Source organism: Tupaia chinensis, unplaced genomic scaffold (assembly GCF_000334495.1).
Source record: "Tupaia chinensis unplaced genomic scaffold, TupChi_1.0 Scaffold148646_1, whole genome shotgun sequence".
Classification (NCBI taxonomy): Eukaryota; Metazoa; Chordata; class Mammalia; order Scandentia; family Tupaiidae; genus Tupaia; species Tupaia belangeri.
This window is the reverse complement of record NW_006208495.1, coordinates 172,034-181,715: the sequence shown is the minus strand read 5'-3', so window position 1 is coordinate 181,715 and position 9,682 is coordinate 172,034. Positions and strand designations below refer to the sequence as shown.

General features: G+C 42.7%; 2 pseudogenes; one reads left to right on the top strand and one right to left on the bottom strand.

The window, feature by feature from the left end:
* The window catches only part of LOC106734107 (zinc finger protein 639-like), a 35,445-nt pseudogene extending 27,629 nt beyond the window's left edge, over positions 1-7,816 (bottom strand).
* A 398-nt stretch (positions 7,817-8,214) lies between these two features.
* LOC106734112 (40S ribosomal protein SA pseudogene) lies at positions 8,215-9,095 on the top strand (annotated as a pseudogene).
* Positions 9,096-9,682: the final 587 nt, after the last annotated feature.

Genomic DNA, 9,682 nt, shown 5'->3' with positions numbered 1-9,682 from the left:
CCCGTGTGAGTTTCAAGCCACCAAGTCTAGGACTTGAACCATGGTAGGCCATGTGGGGTCCAGCAATGTAGCCATTACATCATCCATTGGTGTCAAGTTCAGCTTCTTCTAATTTTCAGTTTGGGAAATTTATTTTTTCTTCAATAGGAGGGGAAATGAGGGCCATCTCTTTTTAGGGATGGTTTCAGTTCATCAATGTGGTGTTAAAGATTCTCAGAGGAGGCAGCACATGGTGTACTGGTTACGTCACTGGACTCCCATGTGGCTCACCGTGTTTCAAGTCCAAGACCCGGTGGCTCGAAACTAATACTGGGCATGTGTGTGTGTGCGTGCCCAAGATCCTGGGAGAATGGAGGAGAAGGGATTGTGGCATGGCCAATTGCCCTGGGAGGTGATTTCCCACTTTCCCTCTCACTGTCTCTGTCTCTCCCCAGTAAGCACATGCCCCCTAAGGCAGAAACCTCTTAAAAAATTCTCAGGGAATTGTTTTCTCTCTATATATCATAATCCTTGGAAATTTCATGCACTTCTATGGCAATTAAAATATCTGATACCAGAAGTGGCAGGGATGCCTATTCCAAAGGGCCGGAAATCACTTCTATGCCACTTGTTGCTGGACAAATCAATCTTTAGATTCAAGAGTTTGTGAACAAAGAAAGAAATCTATTCAGTAAGACCAGCATCAGAGAGATAAAGGACCTGAATCCAAGATTATCTCTGCTGATAGGATACAATACTTTCATAAGGAAAGGGGTCAGTTTGAATGTACAGTCCAAATACAAAGGGTAAGTTGTTCGTTGTCTTGGGGCAAAATGATAAGGAAACCTGGTCATTGTCTTCAGGGGGGGGTGACAAGGAGAACTGAAAGCATCAGGGAGGCAATCAGTGCTTTAAGGGAAGTTTTCCTTCCAGGAATGCGGGAGGGTAAGCTCTCTGTAAGGGACTTAAAAATAAGCAATGAGTAAGAAGGCAGCAGAAGCAAAGTGGAGTCAGTCAAGATAATTCTTAGATCCTGTTTTAGAAGCAGTGCTGAAGATGCTAAAATCTAAAATCTCAGTCAGTCAGTCAGATGGGAGGAAACTAGTAAGTCTTTCTCCTCCCTATTTTCATAGTCCAGTATCTGTAAGGACTCAGTACAGTTATTGCCAACTATCATTAGTTAAGCACTAGGCTGGATCTATTGTTAGGGAGGTCAAAGTTTCTGTAAAGTTCATTGTGAATGAAGTGAAAGACAAAAGTTAAAAAAAAAATCCCCTAAGGTTTAATTTATTAACATGGACTCTAAAACTAAGTACAATACACAATACAGAGTCACTGTAGTTTTCTTATGACTTGGTTAGACATCTTTGGCAATGTGAACTTCTATAGGATTCTCCTTTAAAGTTTATTGGTTGAGTATTTTAGGTCAATCAAACTCTTCACAAATTTCAACATCAGCAGATTTTTCTGTAGAAAAGGCAGCATGAGAGACCAACAGATGCCATAATGGTTAAGTTGATGGATACCCACAAAATTGACCATGGTTTGAGTCCCCAGCAACCTAAAACTCATGCTGGGATTGTGTGCCTGTGTATGTGTGTGTGTGCATGTGCTCGCGTGCCCAAAATCCTGAGAGGAGATTGTGTGATAGGCAGTTAGTTAGTCATGAGTGGGCAGCCCTAAGAGAATAGCAGAAGGACACATGTGACATCAGTCACAGTTTCTCAGGGTACCACTAGACTCTCCATGAGATGCCTTCTTCCCACCTAGACCCTGTAGCCAGGAAGGCAAGGCAAATTCCGTTTTCCTTCCTTCGTACCTGAGGAAGACACAGGGATGACTGTAAATTTCTCTCTTATCATCCCTCCTGAATACAAAAAGACCTAACCAAGCATTTTGCTCAACATCTGATTCCCACTGAGGTGATAAATTAATTGGGCAGCCTATCCTAATTAAACATCCTGCCTCACACTGGGCATGTGCAGTTAGGTAACCAAATTCCTCAAATTCTTCACTTATGAGAGAGATCTGCAAGCATAGGAAAAAGTCCACGAATTTCAAACAAAGGACATAGATAGTGTGACAGACCTCCCACCATTAAATATTCATGAACACCTCTGGTAAGAAAAATAACACTTAACCAGTTCCAAGCGCAGTTGCCACCTGGCAACCTGCCCGCCCAAGAGTCTTTTGGGTGTAAGTTGTCTCTAAAATCTTTCTTTCCTATTAAATTTTCTTTTCTACCCATGTTTATTGTGGTTGTGGCTTTATTTTGTACCTCCGGGGACTGGTCTCTAATTTTAGTGATCTGGACCCAAAGAACCAAGGACTTCACATTGCAGCTCAACACTCTCCCACCCTATGACAATTGGAGGAGAAGGGATTGTGGAGTGGCCATCACACCGGAGGGTGGGGGGTGAGGAGGGGAGGATGATTTCTTACTTTCTGTCTCTCTGTCTCTCTCTGTGTCTCTGGTGAGCACACACATCCTATAGCAAAAATCTCTCTCTCTAAAAAAATAAAATAAAATAAAGGCAGTAAGGTTTAGAATCTCAAGTACATGAGGACAAAAAGTCTGACTACTTTTCCTATTTTCCAAAATCTTTTCCAAAGGGACTGGGGAAGTCATGCCCATAAACATGAATAGACCATTTATTTTTCTATGAACAGGATTCTTCCTACCTCCTGTCCCTGGCATAATATCTTTGAGATGTATATTTCAACCCATTACAGTATATTCTTTTGTTTATCTTCTCCCAAGACACAGAACTTCCCTTTCCTTGAGATGTAGATTAAGCCTTTAACTAATCTCTTCCCAAGACACAGATCTTCCCTTCCAACCACCAACCTAAGAAATGTGGAACCCACCTATAACCTACAAAGCCCACCCCCCCACATGCCCCACCTTTTTGGGCCAGACCAATGGAAATCTCTTCACTAAGTTTTGTATGTCAATCTCAAAAACAAATAAAAGGAATCCTTGTACATGATCACCCCGAGAAAGGCATGTACGTCTCTTCTTCGGGCCTAGGTCACTCACAGTTGGCTTGGAAATAAACCGCATTGAGTATTAATTATTAATTTTACAGTTGGTTATTTTTCTGTCGACATACATAACTGGGAATCAGGTACTTCTGTTTCTGGCCTTGATTTCATCTATACATTTTGGAACGCCATTTGATGTCTCAGTATTCAAACCATCATACTTGTCAAAATATTTTAAGTCTGCCTGTTTCAGAGCACAGACACTATACTATGACCAGAAAAAAAATCCCACTGATTCACTCTGCAATTGTACTTATTCCGCAGGACTATGAATAACCAAAAGGGTATAAATTCTTCCTTTTTCTTTTTTAATATATTATTCATATCTTTTCAATTTGGCATAATTCTTAATACTAGAGTGGGGAAAATGAATTACAGATGATATGGTAAAAATTCCCAGTTCTGTAGTGCCACCTGGCAAGCCCAGACCTAGCTCTGAGGCGGCAGAAGCCAAGACACCATACTGCAAGTGGAGTGGCCAAATATGGAGGTCATGTGACTCTGCCTGTGGGCACAATTCAACAGGCAGAACAGCTCTGGCCCTTTTCAATGAAAGATCCAGAATGAATTTAACTTTTCGATTTAGACATTAGTAGTTTTTCATTAGTTATTGAAGTCTCTAGATTTGTTGACTAAAAACAAGTGTGGCTCTTATTGTACCTATGTAAATGACACAAGTTAAAAAGCCACCACAATATAAAGTAAACCGGAAGTAGCTTATCACTAGGTCACCATAGAAATTGGCCTGGAGGGAGGCCGGAAGTTGGCGTGGTGACTAAGGGTGCTGGACTCCTACATGGCCAACCACGATTTGAGTCCCGGACCTGGAAGCTTGCTTTCTTTCTCACTTTCTCTCTCTCTTGCTCTGTCACTCTCTGGTCATTTTCTTTTTTTTAATTAGTAAATAAATAAATAAAGTTAAATAAAATAATTCTTTTAAAAAGAAAGGAAAATAAATTGGTCTGGAGGGCCAGCAGGTGGTATAGCGGTTAAGGAGCTGAACTTCACATAGTTGACTGCAGTTTAAATCCCAAACCAGGGGACTCGAAGGTTATGCTAGGCACATGTATGTACATGCCAAAAACCCAGAGAGGAGAAACGGAGGAGAAGGGATTGAGGCATGGTCATCCCCTCTGGGAGACGATTTCTCACTTTCCCTCTCTGTCTCTCTCCTGGTGAGCACATGTGCCCTATGGCAAAAATCTTAAAAAAGAAAAATTGTCTTGGGAACTCTTACCTAATATGAGACTCATTTACACAAATGATCACCATACAAATACTGCTAGCAATTGTGATTATATATTCATTATATAAATTAAGCCAGTCCTCAACTTTCCACAATAGATGAGAAATGTAAAATATGATTGACTAAGGTATTAATTAAAGTAGTGATTTTAGCAAAGAGATATAATGAAATAGATCTATTTTTCTTTCTTTTTCTTTTTTTGCTAAAGCCAATCTTATTACATTGGTCAGCAAAAGAGATACAGAAAGACAATCGCCCCAAACTTGATCTGGGATAGAATTTTGTGGTCTCCTGTGATTAGCTCCTTCTAGGAAGAAATTAACATTCCAGATAAAATACTTGTATACTTTAATGAGCTTAAGACTCCCTTCTGGGAATCCCACAGAGTTGACTATCAGCCTCTGGGGGAGCCAAATGACCTTCAACCAGTTTACAAAGAATCTGATGCTTTAGAACTGCCTTTCTTTTTATTTTTAAATTCTAGTTTAACCATTTTTCTTATGTAATTTTCCTATTAGAGCAAATTTTTGAATGTGCCTGTTTTGATGCCTCTTTTCTTGTATCAGAATTTAAAATAAACGTTTCCATGTGCTTATAATTCCTTTGTCAGAAAAATCACATATGCAGACATGTAAAGAGCTTTGTTCTCTCAGTGCTTTTGAAACTATTATTTACACTCTAAATTGTAAAGATGGATACACAATGGATATACAGCATACGTGCATTAACCTAAGCTCTGGCTTTAACCCCCACCATCTCCATCCCCATCTTCTTCCTGCCAAGATGATAAAATGCATCCACAACATCTGCATTAATTTTTCCAAACAACTAACAATTAAATGAAAATATTAGGCTGTTGGAAAAGTCATGATGTATTTTTTCTATATTTTTCTATGCAAAAATGCATCATGACTTTTCCAACAACCCAATACATTAAAATTATATATAAAAACTTGACAAAGATTTTTTGTTTGGACTAGCTTTAGTCAGACTCGAACTTTTCCTGGGTTTGTCTGTGAGATTCCTTGTAAAATACTGTTTTAGCAAAGAATCCTACTGAGTCAGTTTAGAAAGAACTGTCTACCCTAGATATTTGATCGTCCTAGATATCTGATCGGGTTTCTCAGCTTCCACCATTTCCCAGGTGATGCTACTCTGGTCTATCTTCAGCAAAAATTCTCTTTGGTCATTTAGCCAGAATTCCCTCTGACCCCATTGATATTTCCTCTTAGTAATCTTCCATCCACTGACTCCATCTGAGGCTGGAGAAAGCTAGCAAATGAAAGCATATAAGGGGGCCGGATCATCTGCCTGTGTGTCTAAATAAAAAAACCTGATCAGGGCAGAAAATTTCCACCCAAGGTAATGTAGGCAGGACACTGGGGGAGGGGGGAAGGATTGCTAGCTGATTAAGCCACATTTGAAATAGCCAATGAGATAAATCAGTAGGCCCAGCCACATTTGAAAGAAGAGCCAGTGAGATGAGAAAATTAGTGGCCCAGCCAATGGTCAACCAACATGACCTAGATTTAAAATTGTAAACCTTGCAGAATGTTATATATATATATGATTTTTGCTAGAGGGCGGGTGCATTCATCAGAGAGACAGAGAGAAAGAAAGTGAGAAATCACTACCTAGGGGGATGGCCGTGATGCAATCCCTTCTCCTCCATTCTCTTCTTGGAATTTTGGGCATGCGCACAAATGTACTCTGTGTGAGTTTTTAGCTATTGGGTCCTGGACTTGAACCACAGTCGACTATATGTCCAGGGAAGTCCAGTGACTTAACCATTACTCCACCTGCTGGTCCCCTCCCCCACCTGGAGGCAGTATTTAAAGTTAAGCCCAATCTCTTTCCTCCATTGGAAGACTTTATTATACTGATCCTTGACCCAATTGTGATGATTTTGAATGTTTTCTTACCATGCTTTAACAAGTATAACTGAATAATTTCCTTTAACAAATTTAATATTTAAACAGAATGGTATCACACCACAGGCAACAGGAAAAATAATTATTTACCCAACTCTCTTTGATACTAACCTTAAAGGTAGAACTGTTTGAAAAGCCAGGAAAGAGAAAGATATATAGGGACTATAATATGTAGATACGGTGGGCATGGAAGCTAAGCTAATTATACCTCAATTGTACAGCTAATTGATTTTCATGTACATTACGTTTGAGTAAACATCATTATTCAATGTAACTTTCACTCATCATCCTGCCTTTGATTCATTTAATTATAGTACCATTTCTCCTAATCAAAGAAAATAAGTATGATAATGTAAAAACAAGTCACTGAATTATACTTCCAGAGGGAGAGTAAATAGAGTTTTTAGACCTAAGAATTTCCAGGAAAGGTTATAATTTTTTTTTTTTTTTGAGAGAGATTGTTGCTACAGGGCATGTGTGTTTACCAGAGAGAAAGAGACAGACAGACAGAAAGAAATTGCCCCCCAGGGGAGATGGCCATGCCGCAATCCCTTCTCCACCCTTCCCTTGGGATTTGGGGCATGCCTGCAAATGCACCCAGTGTGCATTTCAAGCCACTGGGTCCAGGACTTAAATCATGATCAAAAACATGGGAGTCCAGCACTGTAACCACTGTGCCACCTACTAGTCCTGGTTATAACTTTCAATGATCAAAAATACTGATGTGATGGGTTAACAGATGCAGAAGTAGTGAGGTAGGAGACAGGGGCCCTAAAAGTGTAGATAGGGTACAGGACCGAAATAGAATCACAAAATGGCTCAGTTTTAAGATAGAGATAAAGCAGCTTGACTGCTTGCTCAGGAAAGACCTCTTGCAGTGGTGGCTCCGTGATTGACCAGGCAGCATGACCTAGACCTAAAAGAAAGTTTTTTTCAGGGTCATTTCAGAAAGAGGATAAGATAATGGTTCTTAAGACCCAAAGCCTCTAGACAAAGAATCTCTTGACCTTTGTACCCACTCCAAAATTAGAAGAATAACTGGACCCATCCAGCACATGCCCACCCACCCATCCCTGCTGCCACGAGAGGAATACATGCATGCACAAGCCCCACCTGAAAACAAGACTGAACAAGGCCCCCCTCTGACCCAGACAAAAACCCCTCACCCCGGTTCCTCTTGGGCAATTCATTTTCTAGGACCCCTTCCTTCTTCTTGGGAGCTCTGTTTTTCCTTCCCCTTCCTCAATTAGCTCCCCACTTTGCTATACTACTCTCTGTATCAGTTTCTCTAATTCTTCCTGACCATGGGACAAGAGCCTGTGTCTCACTGTAGGTGGTAGACCTCATCACCCCTGCGACCCTGCGCTGCTGCATCAGTAGGGGAAACATTTCTTTGATGTGGTGGTTCATTAGTGTGCCTTGAGGTATACCAAACACAAAAAGGACAATTGAAAAGTAAAAGTTATAAAGACAAGGGAGCCTGGCTCACATGTGTCTGTGTTGCCAAGCCGTCGCCTGTGGTCTCCACAAATGGGATCGGTGTCCTGGCACCTAGGCCCCCACAGAACGCTTCAAGAGGGTAGCCAACATCCCATAGCAGGAACATGGCAGTCATCCCCTCTGGTTGCTCACTGGTGGCCACCCATGATGATTACCGGTGCTGCCCAAGTCCCATGTCCAGCAAGATTTCCTGCAGAAGTGCAGAGTAGCTAGGGGAAGTCACAGCCCACAGCCTGTTACGGGTAAACATACATTGAGCTCTGCTCTCCCTCCCTCTTCGTCCTGTTTTTCTGAGATCTGTCTGCTAGCCCAGCTGGACCTTGTGAGCCCCTCATGACCATTGCTTTATCTCATGGACCTGGCTTGCAACTGGGGCTGTTCCAGAGGCATGCCTCCCACCTCTCTCACAGTAAACGTCGCAAGACCAGAGGCACTGCTTTCCGTGCTACCCACCCAAGGGCCCATACGGCATTGTTCTTGGTTCCGGTCATAACTTAAAGGGAAACTCTCATAATGTCCAGAGCCCTTGATGTCCTGCCAATGAAGGAGGATGTCCTCAAATTCCTTGCAGCAGGAACCCACTTAGGTGGCACCAACCTTCACCTCCAAATGGAGCAGTACATCTATAAAAGGAAAAGTGATGGCAACTACATCATAAATCTGAAGAGGACCTGGGAGAAGCTTCTGCTGGCAACTCGTGCCATTGTTGCCATTGAAAATCCTGCCGATGTCAGTGTCATATCTTTAGGAACACTGGACAGAGGGTTGTACTCAAGTTCGCTGTTGCCACTAGAACGACTTCTATTGCTGCTGCCACTCCTGGGACCTTTACTGACCAGATCCAGGCACCCTCCCGGGAGCCACATCTTCTGGTGGTGACTGATCCCAGGGCCGACCACCAGCCTCTCACAGAGGCGTCTTATGTTAATCTACCTACCACTGCCCTGTGCAACACAGATTCTCCTTTGCACTGTGTGGACATCGCCAACCCGTGCAACAACAAGGGAGCTCACTCCGTGGTTCCGATACGGTGGATGCTGGCCAGGGAAGTGCTGCACATGTGTGGCACCATCTGCCGTGAACACCCGTGGGAGGTCATGCCTGATCTCTACTTCTACAGAGATCCTGAAGAGATTGAAAAGGAGGAGCAGGCTGCAGCTAGAAAGGCTGTGACCAAGGAGGAATGTCAGAGTGAATGGACTGCTCCAGCTCCTGAGTTTACTGCTACTCAGCCTGAGGTCGTAGACTGGTCTGAAGGCATGCAGGTGCCCTCCGTGCCCACCCAGCTGTTCCCTACTGAAGACTAGAGTGCTCAGCCTGCCACCAAAGACTGATCTGCAGCCCCCACTGCTCAGGTCACTGAATGGGTGGGAACACCCACTGAGTGGTCTTAAGTCTGCTCTTCCATAGACTCTTATTCAAAGTAGAAATAAGGTTGATAAGGAAAATAAACAACAGTTTATAAAAAAAAAAGACTAGAGGCACTAAACCCAGACATGAATCCAGACATATTCTGCTGGCTCTATTGATAGGTATGCTGATCTGATATCAAAACTCCTAAACAATGTGTATCTTTACTTTGTTCTTCGTGGATAAACCCTAAGCCTGTATTTGTTGACTGCATGGACCATTCTCTGCCTGGCTGTCAGTGGAGCTTCCCTGGTAGGTAAACTCATGTCTTTGTCTGCCGGACCTGTGAGTGTATTCTTTGAAACTGGTAAACATCATGTGCAAGCACTCCCAAATTTGGGGGCCCCCTGAAACACCTGGGTCTTCTTAAGCCAAAACCAGGTCGCTGTGGGCAAGCTTCTTTTTGAGGAAGTCCACTGTCCTCTCATGGCCACTGTGTCAGAGTGCCTGGAGCACTTGGAGTTGCCCCGGGACCCAGCAGTGTGATCACCACTGACTTGGCCACAAGAAAGCAGCCTGACAGTCCACCCAGCCAAGCCAAGAGCCATCAGGGCTCCCATCCTGACCTGAG